This window comes from Musca domestica, unplaced genomic scaffold (assembly GCF_030504385.1).
Source record: "Musca domestica strain aabys unplaced genomic scaffold, Musca_domestica.polishedcontigs.V.1.1 209, whole genome shotgun sequence".
Taxonomy (NCBI): Eukaryota; Metazoa; Arthropoda; class Insecta; order Diptera; family Muscidae; genus Musca; species Musca domestica.
In genome coordinates, this window is record NW_026712257.1 from 216,245 (window position 1) to 235,485 (window position 19,241).

Consider the following 19,241-nt stretch of genomic DNA (forward strand, 5'->3'; position numbering starts at 1 on the left):
GACGACAACTTAGCTTAGCTAGTCGAGAAATGACTTTTTGTAGCCAACTTCAATGCCGGTACCAGCAGCAGCAACAGCAGCAGCGCCAACAACTGAGCCAAAAGGAAGAACAGAGAAGGAAGAACAAATCCAAACATGAAATAAAATCACGGAAGTGTTTGGAAACTACTCAAGCAGCACGAACTGCACGAGTTCATTGTGGACAAAAGATGGGCAATGTTCAATGATACTTAACATGGTTCTCCCCCACCTCTTCCTCATCCTCCCCACTTCTTCTTCTCTTTGAATTTTAAACGCCATCGACCAGCCGCCATTGACTTTCAAATACCACTTTCGCATTAAAAATTAAACATTCGCCTTGTTTAAGTATCCACCGCTTGGCACTTAGCTTTGACATGCACTTCTAAACGGATTATTATTGATTTGAGGCTCAATGTGTTGAATCGATGTTCTCACAACTGAAAGTATTCATTTCATTTCGCTTTCAATTCGAATTCGATTTTGTGTTTAATCTTTCGCTCGCTGAATGACACTCAAATGCGTGGGCTTAAATGTTATTTACCATTCATTGGCTGTAACGAGCCGCAACCAGTCACAGTGACACGATGATAAATAGGCGGCGAGCAACATAAAAAGGAATTTAAGAGCGTCATAAGTATCCCATGAATTTTTAATGACAAAAATTGTATTTCCCACATAAAAGCAGTAAATTGTTCTTCATAAAAAAGTGAAAATTGAACATTTTTAAGAGGAATAGAAAAAAGTTTTCATTTCATATTTGTGAGACGTTTTTCTGTAGAAAAAAATTCCATATCAGCGAACATTTCTTTTCCATAGAAAAAAGTTCATAACAGCGAACTATCTTTCGCACCAGCCAGTAAACTCTTTATATTCTCAGCCATATGGCTACAGAGGGATATATATAATTAGATGCGGTCAAAACGTGCCTCATCGATGTAATGGTTTTAGGCCCTAAGTCTCTTTGGACCAAAACAGTTTCTGGATATTTGGAGTCGATCTAGGGGTGTCCGTTAGTCTGTGTTTGTTTGGTGCGCACGATAACTCTCGAGTATCCGATTTGGTCCAAACTTGGTACATTGTAATATTTTTATCAAACTTAGACCGAGTTCGGAAATAGGGAATATCGGTGCACTCCTTCAAATAACTACCCCATAAAAGGTCAACATTTTTACAGAAAATATTTTACCTCATAGAAAGAGAAAGACAATCCGATCTTTGCAAATTCCAATATGTTTTCTTTCCGGTATCTCCCCACAAAGGGGTCAACATTTTCTTACATCTCTTATAAAAAGCGAAATAAGAATCCGATTCTCTTCACATTTCACATATCCTAATTATACCCTCAGCCATATGGCTAAAGAGGGTATATACAATTTGATACGGTCAAAACGTGCCTAGACGAAATAACGGTTTTAGACCCTAGGTCTCTTTGGACCAAATCCGTTTCAGAACATTTGGAGTCGATCCAGCGATGTCCGTCCGTCTGTCTGTCTGGCTGGCTGGTGCGCACGATAACTCTCGAATGGAGTATCCGATTTGGTCCAAACTTGGTACATAGTAATATTTTTGTCAAACTTTGATAAAGTTCGGAGATGGGGAAAATCTGTCCATTCCTTCAAGCACCTCACCCACACAAGGTCAACCTTTTTACAGTAAAAAATTTACCTCATAGAAGAAGAAGGGACAATTAAGTTTTGTACAAACTTTGCAAATTCCAATATTTTTATCAGGGCTACGTCAGGTGGGATAATGGACAAAATCGGCCAACTTCCATAAAGTACCTTCCCCATAATAATTATAAATCCATTGAATAATTATAAATCTTATAAAATGTGATATAAGAGTTCGATTGTCTTCAAATCCCACATTTAAATAATTCTATAAATGCAAGATCTTGTATGAAGAATGGATAGAACGGACCACTACTTCTGATACCTCGAACACAAAGGGTTCAAAATTTTGAATAAACTCGAATAAACTCGAAATAAGCAACCAATTATTTTCAAACTTGACATATCGCAATATTTTTATTAACAAAAGATTAGGTGTGAAGATGGAGTTTGTTGGGCCACTCGTTCTGGTGCCTCTTCCACAAACGGTGAACATTTTGCCTTCAAATTTGAATAGCTATGAAACTCCGCGAATTGAAATCCGGTTATTTTCAAACTCGGCACATCGCATTATTTCTATAAACACAAGGTCAGGTGTGAAGATGGAGTATGTCGAACCACTCCCTCTAGTACCTCCCCCAGAAAGGGTCAAAAACATGTATAAATACATCTCGAATAAAATGCGAAGTAAGCATCCGATTCTCTTTGAATTTCATTCATCCCAATATTTATACCCTCAGCCATATGGCTAGAGAGGGTATATATCATTTGATACGTCCAAAATGTGCCTAATTGAAAAAAAAACGGATCTCTAGGTCTCTTTGGACCAAATCCGTTTCAGGAAATTTGGAGTCGAACTAGCGATATCCGTCCGTCTGTCTGTCTGGCTTTCTGGTGAATACGATAACTCTCGAAGGGAGTATCCGGTTTGGCCCAAACTTGGTACATCGTAATATAATTATCAAACTTAGATCCAGTTCGGAGATGGTCCACACTCCACTCCAAAAGGCCGACATTTTCAAAAACAAAAAAAAAAAAAAAAATACTGTACAGAAGAAGAAACGATAATCCGATTTTGCTTCAACTTTGCAAATCTTGATATTTACGTCAGTGCTAGGTCAGGTGCGAAAATGGAAAATATCGGTTCACTCCATCAAGTACTTCCCCCACAAATGGTCAAAATTTTGAATAATTACAACTCTTATAAAATGCGATGTAAAATCCGATTGTCTTAAAATTTCACACATCCCAAATTTTTTTAAACCCAAGATCTGGTGTGAAGATGGCATATATCGGTCCACTCCTTTTGGTACCTCCCCGCCAAAGATCAAAAAGTTGAATATCAATAAAGCTCATAAAACGCGAAATTAACGTCCGATTTCGTCCAGACTTGGCACATTCCAATGTTTCTATCAACACAAGATGTGTTATAAAGGTGGTAGAGATCGGACCATTTCTTCTGGTACCTCCCCCAAAAAGGGTCAAAGTTTTGAATAACCAAAACGATCATAAAATCTGAAATAAGCATCCGGTCCGATTTATATTTCCACATTCCCATTATTTCTACTAACACAAGGTTTGCTGTGAAGATAGGATATATCGGCCCACTCCATCAAGTACCTCATCCACAAAGGATGAAAATTTTGAAAACCCATGAAGCTTAACATCCGATTCCATTCGGAATGACAAAAACGCTCATAAATAGCGAAATAAGTTCCCGATTAATTCTAAACTTCACACATTAAAATATTTTCATTAACGCAAGATCTTTTGCGAATATGAGAGATAACGATCCACCAAATATGGTACCTCCCCTATTACGGGTCAAAATGTTGATTAACAAAACGCGTATGAAATTTGAAAGAATCGTCCGATTTATTCTAAACTTCAAATTTTATAATATTTCTTCTGGTGTAAGGACGGGATATATAGCTTCACACCTTCTGGTACCTTCAACCTAACCAAAATGATCATAAAATGCAAAATAAACATCGGATTCCTTCTAAACTTCACACTTTCCAATATTTTTATTAACACAAAATCTGGTGTGAAGATGGGATATATCGGTTCACATCTTCTGGTACCTCTCCCACAAAGGTTTACCATATAATGGTACCTCCGTATTTTGATGATTTTAGCTACAATTTTCAATGGAATTGTCTAAAAATAGAAGCGATATAGAAGCGAACTGTCTATATAGGTCCACGATATCGTATAGCCCACATACAACGGTACCCCCCGATATTCGACATTTTGACGATTTTGAGGCAATTATTCAGTGGAGTTGTTTTAAATTTCGTACCTAGATTTCGTAATGGGTACTATAGCTTATGACGAAAAATTGCATATGCAGACCCACGTCTTCGTATAGCCTCCGTATAACGGTACATCCCAATATTCGGTATTTTCATGATTTTAGCGGCATTATTCACCGAAGTTGTTTTAAATTTCGTATTTAGAGTTCGTAATGGGAACTACAGCCTATGATACAAAATTATCTATGCAGCTCCAGGCCTTCGTATAGGCTCCATATATCAGTACCTCCCAATATTCGGTATTTTGATGATTTTAGCTACATTATTCTCTGGATTTTTTTTAAACTTCCTATTTAGAGTTCTTAATAGGTATTACAGCCCTTGACAGAAAATTGCATATGCAGATCCAGGTCTTCGTATAGACCCCATATATCAGTATTTCCCTATATTCGATATTTTGACGATTTTAGGTACAATATTCATCGGATTTTTTTTCCAAGTTTCGTATTTTAATATTGTAATGGCTTATGGCAAAAGTTGCCTATGCAGGTCCACGTCTTCGTATAGACCCAAATTTAACGGCAATATTCGTCATTTTTAAGATTTTAACCGATTTTTTAGCTGATGTTATTTTTTTTTGAAAATTTGTTACACATTATGGAGGGTATTCAAAGTTCGGACCGGCCGAACTTACGGTTTTTTTTTTTTTTTCCATAGCGATTTACTGTACATTCTTCCACATCAGCCAGTATTTTTTTTAATTCCCCCTGAGCGCTTTTCATAATTCGAATTTAATCTTTAAATATTTGTTTAGATGTGTGTATGGCCTTATCCCAAAAATGTCATTCTCTCTCCCTCATTTTTCAATGTCACATCATTGGATACTGCAAATCGTTTTATTATGGAAATTTCCAAAAAGATTATGCCAGAGATTTCATTTGAATTTTCAAAACTTAACTAAACCAAATTATAATTTGCATAAGATAGGAGGAACTAACAAAGCGGACGAAAATATTGCCAACGGCTAATGGCTTGTCGATAACACAACAAAACTAGACACCTTGAGTAGTTGCTGCTGTTGCTGTTGTTGTTGTTGTCCTTGATGTTGTCGAGAGTTGAGAACAAATAGTCCAGCTCCTCCTGTCTTCCGCCTGTCTGCGTTCTCACAAATTCACATCCCAAAGTGGATTATGGTGAGTGCATTAGAGGAAGCCATTATAATTTGCATAGTAAGTGGGCGCTCGCTCACACACACAAGTAGCACACGCTTCTGGCATTGTTTGCATTGGAATTATTTTGTAATATAAGTGCAGCAAGGAGCGACAAACAGACGCACGGATGGATGGACAGACGGAAGCCGGCCTCAATGGCAGGCAGGCAGGCAGAATTCCTGCTCTCATAATAAAATGTCATTTTTGCATCGATGAAATGTCAACATCATCACATTCACAAACTCTGTTGACAGCGAGCGAACGAAGGCGCTGAGCCTGAGCATGAAAAGCGAGAACGAGAGCCATGAAAGGCATACTTGGAATAGTTCTGCATCCATTGTCAGTAGTAGTAGTATTCAACGCTCGAGTGTGCTTGACAAAAAGACAGGCAGACGCATTTACATTGGAAAATGCCTAGCAGACATGGAGCTATTTAAATAGCTGCTGATGCTGCCCCAAAACTATTTGCTTGTAGGCCAAATGACTGAAAGTGTCCTCAGTCAGGCAAATGAAGTAAAGGAGGGCGTTCGGGCGAGCGAACGGCTTGAAGACGTTTGATGCTCTCACCAACTAGGCAAATATTGACAAGCAGTTAATGGCCCGTAGCGCAAAGCGGAACCCCAACTGTGCGGTGTCTGCTCCTTTTTGCGGCCGAAAGGACTTGTCGCCGCCACACAAAAGGGAGGGATGCTGTCAAGTGTTCTTGCCAGGTTCTCTTCTCCGAGTTTTTTTTTCTTATTTCGTTTACGACCACTTACCACTCACCACCTACCTACCCACTTGTGGTTATTGCGGCACTGGTTTACCAAAGTCGTCCAGTTTTTATTTCTCTCGCAGCGTTGTTTTTTTGCGTCCTGTAATTAGTTCGTGTCGAGCTTAATTCTGTTCCATTTCGTGTTATTTCGCAAAAGGTAAAAATGTCTCTTTTGTGGATAATTTATTTTAATTAGGTGGTTTATTAGCGATGCTGTAAATAGTGGAGGGCTTAATTAATGTGGTGTAGGCCGAGCGAGGGAGAGGAGGGCGATCGTTAACAAGCTTCTTAATGGACCAATTATGTAATGAAACAATGTTCGAAGTGGCGGGGCGAAATTAAAAGGCAATGGAAGTGTTGTGGTAATGTCTTCAAAATAAAATTAAATTAAAACAAAAGGTGAGTAGAGGAGGAAAAACAAATGAATGCAAAATAACTAAAGGAGAAGAAGAACCCTGGAAGGCCAAAGGTCTTGCCTAAGACGGTCAAATGGTAGTCTTAAATATGTCTAATAAGTTTTCGTATACGAAACAAATATGTGTTTTAATAGAGAGCCAAAGGCCAATAGACTTATTGGTCTTCCCTGAGAAGACCCGTTCTCATAGAAGACCAAAAAGTCTTATCTAAGAAGATAATCCTCTTAGAAGAGCAATATTAATTCTATTTGAAAACAAATGAAAGACCTATAGGACTTCCTTAGAAGACCAAAGGTCTTTCCTTAGAAAAACATATCTTCTCATCGATGACAAATAGGTCTTCCATTTGAAGACCAATTGGTCTTCTCTAAAAAGAGCTATAATTTTTATTTGAGAAGCCTAATAGGTCCTCTCTTAGAAGAATAATAACACATTTCTTAGAAGACCAATAGATCATCTCATGGTAGACAAAGATGTATTATTCTTCTCTGAGAAGGTTCATTAGTATTCTCTTAAAAGACCGATAGATCTCCTCTAAGAAGATCAATAGGTCTTCTCTTAAAAGACCAATAAATATTTTCTTAGAAGACCGACAGGTCTTTTTGCAAAAAACTAACCTTCCAACCATCTTCTCGTAGAAGACCCAAGGTTCTGTCTGTAGAAGTCCTACAGGGTTTCCCTTTAAATACTTAGAGGTTTTTGCATTGAAGACAATAGATGGAAGACCTAATGGTTCTCCCATAAAATTCCTAAAGGTGGGATAGAAGACTAAAAGGTCTTCCCATAGGAGACCTAAAGGTCCTCCTACAGAAGACTTAAAGGTTCTCCTATAGAAGACTTAAAGGTCCTTCTAAAGGTCTTCCCATAGGAGAGCTAAAGGTCTTCCCCTAGAAGACCTAGAGGTCTTCCCATAGAAGACTTAAATGTCTTCCCATAGAAGACCAAAAGGTCTTCCCATGGAAGATTTAAAGGTTTTCCAATAGAAGACCTAAAGGCCTTCCAATAGAAGATCTTAAGGCCTCTTAAAGAAGGCCAAAAGGTCCTTATGTAGAGGACCTTAAGGTAATCCTAAAGAAGACGTAGAAAACTTTAAAGTTCCTTAAAAAAGACCTAAAGGTCCCCCTGAAGGTGTTCCCATAGAAGACCTAAAGGTTCTCCTATAAAAGACCAAAAGGTTCTCCGATAGAAGTCATAAAGGTCCTCTGATAGATGACATAAAGGTCCTCTATAGAAGACCCAAAGGTCCCTTAAAGTCCTATATAACGCTTAAAGGTCTTGTTTTAGAAGACCTAAAGAAGACCAATAGGTCTTTTTTATAGAAGACTAATTTTTTTATACCCTCAGCCCTATGACTAGGGAGGGTATATATAATTTGATACGGCCAAAACGTTCCTCATCGAAACAACGGTTTTAGACAAAATCCGTTTCAGGACCTTTGAAGTCTATCTATCGATGTCCGTCCTTCTGTGTGTCTGGCTGGTGGGCATGATAACTCTCGAAGGGAGTATCCAAACTTAGTACATCGTAATATTTGTGTCAAACTTAGATCGAGTTTGGAGATGGGCAATATTGGTCTACTCCTTCGGGAGGACTTTCAAAGAAAATATTTTACTGCACAAAGAAAGAGAAAGGATAATCCGATTTGCTCCAACTTTGCAAATCCTAATATTTGCATTAGGTCCATGTCAGGTAGGAAAATTGACAATATAGGTGCACTCCATCAAGTACCTACCCCACAAAGGGCCAAAGTTTTCAATAATTATAACTCTTATAAAAAGTGATGCAAGAGTCCGATTCTTTCAAAATTATACACATGACAAAATTTTTATTAATCCAAGATCTTGTGTGAAGGTGGTATATATCTGTAAACTCCTTCTGGTACCTCCCCCACAAAGGGTCAAAAGTTTGAACATCCATGAAGCTCATAAAACTCGAAATTAACATCCGATTCCATTTAGACTTGGCCCATCTCCAAATTTCTATCAACATATTATGTGTTATAAAATTGGCAGAGATCGCACCATTCCTCCTGGTACCTTCCCCACAAATGGTCAAAGTTTGCAATAACCAAAACGATTATAAAATCCGAAAAAGGCATCCGGTTCTCTTCAAATTTTACACATCCCATTACTTCTACTAACACAAGATCTGCTGTGAAGATGGGATCCACTCCCTCTGGTACCTCCCTTACAAAGGGTCAAAATTTTTCAATATCAATGAAGCTCATGAAACGCGAAATGAAGGTCCGATTCCATTTAAACGTGTTATATCTTAATATTTCTATCAACTCAAGATCTGTTATGAAGGTGGCACAGATTGGACAATTCCTTCTGGTACCTCCTCACGAAGGATCAGAGTTTTAACCAAAACGATCAAATAATCCTAAATAAGCATCCGCTTCTCTTCATACTTCATACATCCCATTATTTCTACTAACACAAGATCTGCTCTGAAGGCGGTATATATCGGTCCACTCCTTCTGGTACCTCCCTCACAAAGGGTAAAATTTTTCAATATCCATGAAGCTCATGAAATGCGAAATGAACGTCCGATTCCATTTAAAATTGGTAAATCTCAATATTTCCATCAATACAAGATCTGTTACAAAGGTGGTAGAGATCGGGTCAAAGTTTTGAATAATTAAAACGATTATAAAATCCGAAATAAACATCTGGTTATGTAGATATTTCATATATCCCATTGTTTCTACTAACACATCTGCTGTGAAGATGGGATCCACTACTTCTGGTACCTCCCTCACAAAGGGTAAAATTTTTCAATATCCATGAAGCTCATGAAACGCGAAATGAACGTCCGATTCCATTTAAAATTGGTATATCTCAATATTTCGATCAATACAATATCTGTTGTAAAGGTGGTACAGATCGGATCATTTCTTCTGGTACCTCCCCCACAAAGGTTTAAAATTTTTGAAAAACAAATTATCGAAATAAGTATCCAACTCTCTTCAAATTCTCACGCTCATACAAACTTTTTTACCAACACAAGATCTATTGCAAAGATGATATATATCTGCGAACCCTATTTGGTACCTCACCCACAAAGTGTCACAATTTCCAATACTTATATCTGTCATAGCTTGCGAAACAAGTCGGCAATTCTTTACAAATTGCTATACCTAACTATTTCCCTCAACCGGAAACCTGAGATGATTTGGAATTTATGAGTTCTCAAAAAATTGGATATTAATGTTCGATATTCCTGTAATTTTACTTCTACCAATATTTTTATCTATATTAGATGAAGTATGATAATGGTATACTTCGGTCGACTATGTCTGGTACCCCACATACATTTAACATTTTCTAAAAATGATCACATAATTCATATAAAGTGAAGGTAGTAGTCGATATAGACCGAATCTGGCACGTCCCAACATTTAGATCACATTTATTCAGTTCCGATACAAAATGGACCATTGGCCCATTCCTTCAAAACCTACTCCATAGAGGGTGAAACATTTGAATAGTCTTAAGAGAAGTCAAAATATATTTAAATAATCGATGATTGGCAGAGGGTATACATCTGTCGGCAAAACCAACTGATAATTTTAAACTCGTTTTTATACCCTCCACCTTGGAAGGGAGGGTATATTAACTTTGTCATTCCGTTTGTAACATCCTTAAATATTCGTCGTAGACCCCATAAAGTATATATATTCATAATCAGCATAAAATTCTAAGTCGATTTAACGATGTCCGTCTGTCTGTCCGTCTGTCTGTTGAAATCACGATACAGTTCACATTATTTGACGTAGAGCGCCAAAATTTAGCAGAGCAATTGCCATTGTGTCTAGGATGGTTGGTATTGAAAATGAGATATATCGGTCCACGTTCTGGTATAGTCCCCATATAACGGTACCTCCCGATATTCGGTATTTTGATGATTTATGCCACATTTTTTCACGGATTTGTCTGAAAATTGGTATTTGTAGGTCATAACGGGTCCCTGTACGTGTGGCAAAACATTGCATGTATAGGTTCACGTTTTGGTATAGCCCCCATATAAAGGTACCTCCCGATATTCGGTATTTTGATTATTTTTGCCACATTTTTTCACCGATTTGTCTAAAAATTGGTATTTGTGGGTCATAATTGGTCCTAGTTCGTGTGGCGAAACGTTGTATGTATAGGTCCACGTTTTGGTATAGTCCCCATATAACGGTACCTCCCGATATTCGGTATTTTGATGATTTTTGACACATCTTTTCACGAATTTCTCTGAAAATTTGGTAGTTTTAGATCATAATGGGTCCCAGTTCGTGTGGTGAGTCATTGTAACGGTACCTCTCGATATTCTGCAAGTTGATGATTTTTGGCACATTTTTTTCACGTATTTGTCTGAAAATTGGTATTTTTAGGTCATAATGGGTTCTAGCTCGGTTGGCGAAACCTTGCATGTGTAGGTCCACGATTTGGTATAGCCCCCATATAACGATACCTCCCGATATTCGGAATTTTAATGGTTTTTGCCACAATTCTTCTAATGTTACCTTTATCCTAAGGTGGAGGGTATTAAAAGTTTGTCCCGGCCGAACTTAATGTTCTTTTACTTGTTTTATATACGAAGATCAAAATATATTTTCTGTAAGACCAGAATAATTCCTTGTAGAAAATTTAAAAGCCTTTTTTTTATTAGGGGCTCAAATTTTTTATAGATTTAAGTTGCTTTGTCTGCCATAAATTTGGTTGTGTTTGGTTCTTAAAGCTGATCAATTAGTCCTCTTTAAAAAAATATTTGAGGCCTTTACAAAAAAGTCAAAAAGGCCTTCATAAAGTTTGCCCAACCCTTATTTTATGTAAATCCAATGGATCCTCTTACGGAGATGGCCAAAAGTTTTTCCTATTTTTGAATTCAACTAACGTTTTTCAAATTGAATTGTTGCTAATTTATTTTGTTAAGCTGACAGGATTAAACAAAAAATGCAAACTTTATTTTTGCCATTTCAAACTAATTTATGCTCTTCTCCAAAAAAAACAAAAAAAAAAAAAAATACACTTCTGCAGAATAAACTAATTTCTGTAATCTAGTGTAGTTGTTGCTTATACTTCCTGACGAGTGGTTGGTTGGTTGGTTATTCGGAGAAGAGGGCTTTGGCATTTATTAAAAAGGTTTCCATTCACTCACTTTACTTTTGTGAGCTATTCAAACACAAAAGCACACACACACTCACACTTGCAGACAAATATCTACATGCACCACACACACACTCACACACACATGGCGTACCAAGTGTCGAAAAGGACATGCTAATGTTTGTGTATAGGTTCTAACTCAAATATACAAAATCCCTATCACATTCACATAAATCCTAGTTAACGAGAGAGATAAAGAGTAAGAGAGAGCCCGAAAAAAGTCTTTGTATTAAAAAACAAACAACAGCAATGACGAACTGCACTAAAGACTTTAACAATAACAAAAAATGTAACATTCATTGACACATACGCACATTCAAGAAGCGAAACAAAAATACTCCGTACTCATACTAGTCCATCTTCCCCCCCCCAACCTCTTGTTTTCTCCTCGTCTTCTTCCTCCTTAGCTCGCTTATTACAAACATGATAACCAACCAACAACTTGAATGACATGGAAATGAACAAAAAATGAGAAAAAAAAGCTAACTGAATACCGGCTACAACGTGTGTTAGTGTTGTGTGTGTTTGTAGAGGTGGTTTTGTGTGCTCCTCTGCTACGTAGCTGGTAGCAGTCCAGGGTGAATGCTTGGTGCTCTGGCTCGAATGGCTGACTGCTTGGATCCTAGAATTGTAAATTACTGCTACTGCGGCGGAAAAGTACATTTAGAGAAGAATTAAAGCTGAAATGTTTTAAAGCGATTCGAGGAGTACACACAGACAGATAAACACACACACACATTTATACATACATACAGGGTGAGATAAAAAAACTGCAACAAAGTCAAACGCCATAATTTTTATATATTTATTCCCTACCACCACATAGTGGTAAGGGTATTATGTCTTTGTGCATTTGTTTGTAACATGGAGAAGGAAGCGAGGTAGACCCATAGTTACTTTTGAGGATTTCCATAGAATCACTTTCTGAATTGATTTATGCATGTCATTCCGTCTGTCCGTCCGTCTGACCATGTATTCTTGTGAACAAAATGAAGGTAGCATTTATTATCTGATTGAGATGAAATTTTCCAAACAACATTTGTTTGGCCCAATGACGAACCCTATTGAAATTGGAGATAATCGGTAAAAATTTAGATATAGCTCCCATATATACATATCTTCGTCCGATTTGCCTTTTATTGTGCACCAAACGGCTAATATTTGCCCAAATGGGATGGAATTTGGCACATACAACCAAATTGGGCCTTAAAATTATTATGCCGAATTTGGTCGAAATCGGTTCAGATATAGCTATAGCTTCCATATATATTGTTCATCCGATTTGTTATTTTTGTCCTCCGCAGCCGTAATATGCACTCTGTAACAACAATATATGGGGAAATATATCAAATGCAGCTCAGAAATACCTTTGCTAAATTTTATCGAGATGGGTTCAGATTTGGATATAGCTCCCATATATAACTTCGTCAGATTTACCTTTTATTGTGCACCAAATAGGATATTTGTCCAAATAGGATGGAATTTGGCACATGCGACCAAATTGAGTCTAGAAGCTAGCATGCCAAATTTGGTGATATAGCTATAGCTCCCATATATATTGTTCATCCGATTTGTTATATTTGTTACCCACAGCCGTAATATGCACTCCGTAGCAACGATATTCAGGGAAATATATCGAATACAACCTAGAAATAACTTTGCCAAATTTTATCGAGATCGGTTCAGATTTGGATATAGCTCCCATATATATCTTTATCTGATTTCAAATTAATTTTGCACCAAATGTACAATAAAAGTCCGAATTTAAAAGATACAAATGTTTCGGCATATTTAGTCCTTTGAACTTTAAATAATAATTATTATTATTTAATTGCTATGTGGAGCTCTACTAAATTAGCAAAGTGGTGTAGGGTTTCAAAAAGTCGGCCCCGCCCGACTTTAGGACTTTCTTTCCTTTTTTTAAATTTTATTGAATGAAAGCAAAAAATGTCGGAAATAGCATCAAATTTTAGAATAAGTTTATATTTGTTCGACGGGGATTTCGATCAAGTCGCTTCTTTACTTTTCGAACCTTTTCTGCTGATGTTGCTGGTCTTCTTCCGTCCACTTCCTTGACGTCCTCTTCCTCTGCTACCTTTGACACGAATTATGGCCTTCAAACGGCCAATAAAACCGTCACATGCTGAACGAATGTTGCTCTGCGGTATTTTGGCCTATTCCCGGCAAAGCGCTTGCTTGAGGTGATCGAGACTTTGATGTTTTTTAGTGCCAACCCTGCTTTCCAAAATACTCCAGACAATATAGTCTAACGGATTGGAATCTGAAGATTTTGGTGGCCATTGTGCGCTGGAAATGAAGCGAGGAACCTCATTTTGTAAGCATTCTTTGGAATGTCCAAGGTCTGCTGCCAAAATGTTTGCGTGCGAAAGGCTTTAATACACCCTCAAGAATATTTTCGCGATAATATTCGGCATCTATTCTGATGTCACGGTCGATTAATACGAGTGGAGAGCAACCATCGGCTGTCATAGGTCATAGAAGACCTAACGGTCCTCCTGTAAAAGACCAAAAGGACTTTCCATAGAGGACCTAGAGATCCTCCCATAGAAGACCCAAGAGCCTTCCCATAGAAGACCTAAACATCCTCTTATAGAAGGCCTTAAAGTCTTACATAACGCTTAAAGGTTTTCTTATAGAAGACCATAGACATAGTCATAGAATACCTAAAGGTCCTCCATTAAAAGACCAAAAGGTTTTTCCATGGAGGATCTAGAGATCCTCCCATAGAAGACCTAAGGGCCTTCCCATAGAAGACCTAAATATCCTCTTATAGAAGGTCTTAAAGTCTTATATAACGCTTAAAGGTTTTCTTATAGAAGACCTAAAGAAGACCAATAGGTTTTTTACAGAAAACTAATTTTTATGCCCTCAGGCATATGGCTAGAGAGGGTATATATCACATGATACGTCCAAAACGGTTTTAGATTCTTGGTCTCTTTGGACCAAATTCGTTGCACGGCTCTTGGAGTCGATCTAGCGACGTTCGTCTGTCTGGCTGGGGCGCACGATAACTCTCGAAGAGAGTATCCAAACTTGGTACATCGTATTATCAAACTTAGATTGAGTTCGGAGATGGGCAATATCGTCCCACTCCTTCTGGTACCATCCCCACTAAAGGTCGAAATTGTTAAAGAAAATATTTTACTGCACAGAGAGAGAAAGGATAATCCGATTTTGCTCCAACTTTGCAAATCTTAATATTTGTATTAGTTTCAAGTCAGGTGCGAAAATTGAAAATCGAAAAACAATATCGATGCACTCCATCTAGTACATCTCCCACAAAGGCTCAAATTTTTGAATAATTAAAACTCGTATAAAATGTGATGTGGGAGTCCGATTGATTTCGGCGCTTGAGTTCTGGTGACCAACCGAAGGTGCACATTTTCAGCTGACCTCTTTGGCAAGTTAACACGATCATTTCGTTTGTTTACAAACTGCTGGACAACGAATGTTTTCTCATCGGAGACGGAGAAAAACAAATTCGGCAGTTCATCACTTTCGGCCAAGCGAAGCAACTTTTTAGCTCTTTTGAGCCTATTTTCTTTCTGTTGCGGTTTAAATTCTTGCACTTTTTGGAATTTCATTGGCTTTACCCCGAACTCATTTTTCAATATTTGCCGAATGGAATATTGCGATATGTTCAGCTCACGAGCCATTTTTCAGGGCCTCTGCGACGCGGGTTTCGGTCAAGTCGCTTCTTTACTTTACGAACCATTTCTGCTGATGTTGCTGTTTTCTTCCGCCCACTTCCTTGACGTCGAGCTACGCTACCAGTATCACGGTAACGAGCGATGGTACGAGACACAAAAGATTTATTCACATTTAAATGTTGGAGTGCTCTAACGATAGCCACTTGTGGTTTTCCAGCCAAATATAAAGAAATCACTTCATCACGCTTGAATTCCATCACGAATACCTTTTTTTCTGGAAAATTCTCAGCAAAATACTTTTGAACGTTTGTAAACAATATAATGAACTGTCACTGGAATAATTTCAACAGCTGTCGGATGAGTGGTTTGGAAATGACAGCAGTCTGAAGTTGGTTGCAGTTTTTTCATCTCACCCTGTACATGCATACTTACTCAAACTTAGGGGGGTCTAGTAATGTACAACAAATAATATGAGTACTATCAGATCCACAAACGTACACACACACACACACACTCATACGCTCTTAATGTACACAAGTACAAGTGTTTGCATTAAAATGAAAATGAAAAAACAACAACAACAACAACAACAGCAACGCACTCACAGTGGGGTACACAGACAACTCTAGTCATTCGTGCTAGGATTTTAAGTGATTTTTTGTGTGATTTTTCCATTAAGCCCCCAAGGATACAAATTGAGGGATGGTAATGAGATTTTTTCGGCAATAAAAATGCCATGCCCATGTAAATATGTATTGAGTCCGTGTGTTCGTGTGTTTCTGTGCCTGTACAGCCAAATTTTGTGTTTATTTACATTTATGCCTCATTTGTTGTTCGTTTTTCGTTCATTCATCTATATAGCTTGGCTTGGCTTTTGGCCCGGCCGCCAGGCAGGCAGTTCTGTGTAACAAAGAGTTCATCATCATTATGATTTTTAAACTGGCAGACGGTTTTTAATTTCTTTTGTTTAATTTGTAAGGAAATTTAAAAAGTTTTGGAGGTTGGGTTGGGGAGGTTGTTAGGGAAGAAATTAAAATAAATAAGGATAGCATTAGATGGACGGGGGGTATGTCTGTTGGGTACTCTACCCAGTCGACTAGTGCTGGACATTTTATGAAAGGAAATGTGACTTATTTTTTTGGTAAGGAAAAAAAATATTGTTTATACCCTCCACCATACATAGTACGGAGGGTATATTAAGTTTGGAGGGTATATCGAATTTTAAACCCAAAAAAGTATATATTCTTGATCAGCATTTAGCCCTGTCCTTTCGTCTGCAGTAATCACCCTAGAGGCAAAACGAATAAAGATAGAAAGCTAAAACTTTGCACCGATCTGTCCCTTGTCTGCAGACAGGTAAAGAAAATTGAAAGAAAATTGTCTACATACATCTACGATATCGTATAGACCCCATACAATGGGAAGTTCGGAATCGTTACTACAGCATATGACAAAAAATTATTTATCCAGCACCACGTCTTCGTATAGCCCCAATTTAGAGGTTTTTATTTGAGCTGTATTTTTCGACGGATTTTTTTAATGTTTCAAGTTTCTTTCCGGTTGGCTCGGTCGAACTTAGCTGTTCTTTACTCCTTTTTTTCTTTTTTTCGGTAAAGTTTTGAATCCCAATCTTGCTCATTTAAATTGGCGTTTATGTAGGGGTTATGCTCAAAACGGACCAAATGATCCATTTATTGAACCAATGATTGTTGAAAAAATGGAAATCTGTTTATAAGCTCTATATTAATTGGTGTGTAATATTTCGGTATTTTTTGTAGGATAAAGGATATATTAAGAGACGTAAATAGTTTGGCCTGAAAAACAATAAAATCTTTTAGATTTGTATCTACAAACCGAATACTCTCAACTCAATAATGCCAGACCCAGCTTAGCTATTGGACAATAACATTTTAAGAAAATTTTGTAGCGAAAAGTGCTTGATGTTGTTTTTATACCCTCAGCTTATACAGAGGGTATATAGAATTTGATACGGCCAAAACGTGCCTCATCGAAATAACGGTTTTAGAATCGAGGTTTCTTTGGAACAAATCCGGTTTAGGTCATTTGGAGTTGATCTACCGATGTCCGTCTGTCTGGCTGGTGCGCACGATAACGCTCGAAAGGAGTAGCCGATTTGATCCAAACTTGGTACATCGTAATATTATTGTCAAACTTATTTCGAGTTCGGAGATTGGCAATATCGTTTCACTCCTTCTACAAATGGTCGAAATTTTCAAAAAAAAAAAAAAAAAAAAAAAAAAAAAAAAACTGCACAGAAAGAGAAAGGATAATTCAATGTTGCTCAATCTTTGCAAATCTAATGATTTTTGTCAGTGCTAGGTCAGGTGCGAAAAATGGACAATATCGGTCCACTCCATGAATTACCTCCCTCACAAAGGGTCAAAATTTTGAATAATTGTAACTCTTATAAAATGTGATATGAGATTCCGATTGTCCTCAAATTACACACATCACAATATTTTCACTGACCCATTTTCTTGTAGGAAAATTGAATATATCGGTCCACTCCTTCTGGTACCTCCCCCACAAAGGTCAAACTTTTGAATATCCATGAAGCGAAATTAACATCCGATTCCATTCAGACTTGGCACATCAAAATATTTACATAAACACTAGATCTGTTATAAAGATGGCAGAGATCGGTCCATTTCTTCTGGTACTTCCCACACAATGTTTTGAATAACCAAAATTATCATCTCTTCATATTTCACACATCCCATCATTTCTACTAACACAAGATCTGCTGTGAAGATGGGATATAGCGATCCACTCCTTCTGGTACCTCCCCCACAAAGGGTCTTAATTTTGGAGGTCATAAAACGCGAAATTAATATTCGATTCGATTCAGACTTGGCGCATCCAAAAATTTAAATCAACAAAACATTTGTTAAAAATTTGGCAAAGATCGGGCCATTCCTTGTGGTTCCTCCCCCACAAAGGGTCAAAACTTTAAATAACCAAGACGATTATAAGCATCCGGTTCTTTTCATATTTCACACATCCCATTATTTCTACTAGCGCAAGATCTGCTGGTATATATCGGTCCACTCCTTTTGGTACCTCCCCCACACAGGGTCAAAATTTTGAATATGCATTAGGCTTAAAAACCTCGAAATTAATATCCGATTCCATTCAGACTTGGTATATCTCAATATTTCTATCAACATAAGATCTGTTATGAAGATGGTAGAGGTTGAATCATATATATATATATATATATATATATATATATATCTGGCACAACTTGTGAAACAAATCGGAGGTTCTTTACAACTAAATATTTCTCTCAACCACAAACTTGAAATGAAAATGGAATTTAAAATTGAATATAAATGTTCGATTATTTTGTAATTTTGGCAACACCAATATTTTTATCTGTATTAGATGCAGCATCAAAATGGAATTATTCGGTCGATCATATTTGGTACCTCATACACATCATACATTTTCTACAAATTATCACATATCTCATATAAAGTGAAGGAAGCAGTCGATATATTCCAAACTTGGCACGTCACAATATTTAGATCTGGCACGAAATGGACAATATTGGCCCATTCCTTCGGAACCTATCAATAGAGGGTCAACAAATTGTTGTTGAATAATCGTAACAGAAGTCAAAATGTATTTGAATAATCGAACATTGAGCACATTGCGGAGGGAATACATCTGTCGGCAAAACCGATTGATAATCTTTGGTTTGTTTTATTAACCCTTAGGGCAAACTATCCGAAAAGACTGGTGTATTAATTCCCCACGAAAATTTGGGATATTGTCGTCCTTAATGTAGTTGTCCCCCATCGTCCAAAACCACAAGACATCCTTCTTTTACAGTCTATTTTCTTTTGTTGTCCTATAACCATAGGTTTTACCCCACTGTACGTGTGTAACAAATTACATTAGCATTTTCAAAATCTGCCCCCTTTTTAATTTTGGTCCTAATCCCCATTTCTTTTCATCTTCAATGGTCCATGAATATGGCTTTGATCGTCTCTCAAGCATTTCGTTGCCATTCTATGGCATTCTATGCCTAATTCCTCAACCAAAATGTTTAGTCCTTACCCAGCTATAAATATTTAAGAGCATTTATAGTTTAGCTTCCGTCCACTCATGCAAATATTCCGGC

At 37.4% G+C, this 19,241-nt stretch overlaps 1 protein-coding gene across 6 annotated transcripts in view; it reads left to right on the plus strand.

Annotated features, from left to right (window-relative positions):
• The window catches only part of LOC101892228 (potassium voltage-gated channel protein Shaw), an 82,777-nt gene that overhangs the window by 22,801 nt on the left and 40,735 nt on the right, over positions 1–19,241 (plus strand). The window lies entirely within an intron of this gene.